The sequence below is a fragment of the Ptychodera flava genome, chromosome 13 (genome assembly GCF_041260155.1).
Source record: "Ptychodera flava strain L36383 chromosome 13, AS_Pfla_20210202, whole genome shotgun sequence".
NCBI classification, from domain to species: domain Eukaryota; kingdom Metazoa; phylum Hemichordata; class Enteropneusta; family Ptychoderidae; genus Ptychodera; species Ptychodera flava.
The window spans coordinates 9,145,369-9,148,427 of record NC_091940.1 but is presented as its reverse complement, the minus strand read 5'-3'; positions in this window follow the sequence as shown (position 1 = coordinate 9,148,427).

Here is a 3,059-nt window from a genome sequence, read left to right as displayed (position 1 = left end):
TCTAGTTTTCCATTCAATTATATCGCATCTGCAACCATGATTTGTGATCAAAACCCGTAGGTGTACTGACACTGTGCAACAATCCTTTTAGCACACTTCCAGTTATCGGTGTTGATGTTTTCGTAGATTAATGCGGCTAATTCAGATTCCTTTGTGGTTTTATATTGACATTCAAAAAATTAGAGGGACCTCAATTCCAACTTCGAGGAAAACGCTACATGGTGTTTAACTAGTTTTGTTTCCCTGAGAACTCAAACAAAGAGAGAGAGAGAGAGAGAGAGAGAGAGAGAGAGAGAGAGAGAGAGAGAGAGAGAGAGAGAGAGAGAGAGAGAGAGAGAGAGAGAGAGAGAGAGAGAGAGATGCGTGGCACGTTCCTCCAGAACACGTTTCCATAGAACTTTTCCAATGACTCGACATTACGCTCTGATTTTTTGGGAAGGTTTAATTAAGCAGTTTTCTATCCATAGTTTACAGCAAAGAAGCTCTGATACAAAATAGACAGACGACACAAGACGCACGTCACGCGTTCTTTTAAAAAGTTGGTAAAAGCGATTATATAATAATACAACGTTTTAAGAGTTTTCAGAAAAAAAAGTTTTAATCGAAATGCTATCTTGTTCAGTGTTTTTTGAAAAATCTGTATATAAAGTACACTGAAGCAAAACTTCAGCGGTAAACTTGAAAGATTCAAGACATAATAGTCACGTTCTTAAAATAAATGTCATTCCTTCTACCTCAAAGAATTTATCTAAGAGATGCATTTTAACCTGCAACAATACCTTATGAAGACTGACACAATACAAAGAGTTACTTTAATGTCAGGCTCAAAGTATGGGAAGTTGTTTCTCCACAGAAATCCAGTATTACGCGGCAGCCATTCACCGTTATTATTTGTCAGAACCTAATAGTTATGACTGGTCATACGAAATGTTTACGTCATACAAAAGATTCAATCGCGGAAGATTTATATCGGCGGGCCGCAATGTTGTTTGTTTACTTGAACAGGCACATACAAGATCGACGCAGAAAAGTTCCGACTTACCAAAATACATGACATATACGCGTGTTGTCGTGACGTAGAACGACCCGAGGATAAATCCTGTGGTTATTGCAAAACGAACTTGGCTTGTGCATGTGATAATAAACTGACGGTGCATTAACCTCACTCGTAAATTTACGAGAAAGGGAGAACATAGTCTTTAATGTTGTAAACTTAAAAAATATGGTCTGCAGTAAAGTAGAACGCGTTCGAATTCTTCAGTGACACGCGGAATACTCAACCCACATTCACTCTCTGCGGGTCGTTAATTTGATTTCGAAAAGAGAAGACAGATCATGAACTGACTCATAAAAATTATTAATCAAATCAAGGAGTTATAAATAGAACAACGAACAGAAGTAATCCAGTTAATATTATCGGACTGAAGGGTCTATTTATGTGTAAGTAGAAAACAAAAACACTATGTTCTGTTTTAATATGCTTTTGAAATCGTTGTTACAAAATCAAATATCCAGATATTTCTTTTACGTACAGACAAACAATGTGCTGTCGCTACAGTAATGTAACCTACTTAAAGCATAATGCGTACACTATATGATTATACACGTGCGTCTGCAGGGATCAAAATTAACTTTTTCCCTGGTAGTTCAATTGGGCTACCATTTTCTGAAGTTGGTAGCCCGATGACGATGGTTGGTAGCCCATGCATATTTTAGTTCAGGGATATCTTTTTCCGTTAACCAGACAAGAAACTACCAGCTCTCCACAGCGAAAGGAGAATTCTACCAGTTTGCCAATTCGAGAACATACAAAATATAATAATTAACCCCACGTGACGAATATTTTACTCAAAGCGAACCTTGACAGCGTACGGCAATCTAGGCTAAGTTTTGATGACTATATATTAAAAAATCAATAAATATGCACAAATACCTACTTCGGTAAAGTTCAATGGACGAATAATCCGAGCGATAGGTATAAAGAAACATTAGTTTTGTGAGAAAAATCAACAGAAATCGCATTTTAGCTTGGCGGTATTTCACACCGGCCGCCAAAATGGTCAGTGCCTATGGCTTAGCAGCAGCCTTGGTCGAGGTCATAGCAGTGGTCAAACCTCATAATGATGAAAAAAATATTAGATTAAGTAAAAATCTAAATTAACTATATTTGGTACGTTTCCAAATTGGTTACTTACTCATAGAATACAACCCTCCATTAGTTGAGCCGTAACACTGCCTTTCAGAACATACTTAGTGACCTAGGAGAAGTGGTGGCCAGGCTACAGGTATAGACTTGCATTTGGATATTTTTTTCAGTTTCTTAACTTGTATTGTATACGAGGACTCTCTGTTGTTTACCCGCGGCCCGTTTCACATGGTTAATATCCACGTAGAGATCGCCCTCGTTGACCGAAGTTTGAGGGAAGTAAAGACTTCCCTTTGCAGTCTGCTTGTCGGGCTTAGGTCAAAGGTTTGAAGTTTTCATTGTACGTCGCTTTTAAAACAAAATAAATTTGAATGTTACTACAGCCCGCAGCCAGGAGCATGCCACAATGACTAAATTACAACAACTCCATAATGTACAGCAACATAAGAAAGCGTAGCCTGGTAACAGTTGTGGTAATAAAAACATTCAAGAGAGATTAACCAATTTACCAACCTATTACAACAGGTTATTTACATAACGATGTGTTGTTTCTACTTTAAAAAATTATCTGTTTGAGGGAGAATCAAGACTTTGCAATCATTTGAAAATAAAAGTAATTCTCATGCTGGAATTACCCAGATCCGGACGAAGAGGAGTGACGCCTAAATGCACGCGCGCGTGCGCCACTGTATATGCACGCGCACGCATTTTGGCGCCATTAATTATCACTGAGTGATTATTATAGCGCCTCTGAATGCTTTTAGTACAGAAGTGGCGCTATCCAAAAATATGAAACATTACACATTAAAGCAGTCTTCCTATTGAGTCTCGAGTGAAAAATTACTGGAATTCCACATTTCTGTTCGTGCCGTGTCAAATGTTATGCACCCAGCTTTAAATACGTTCAGCGTAT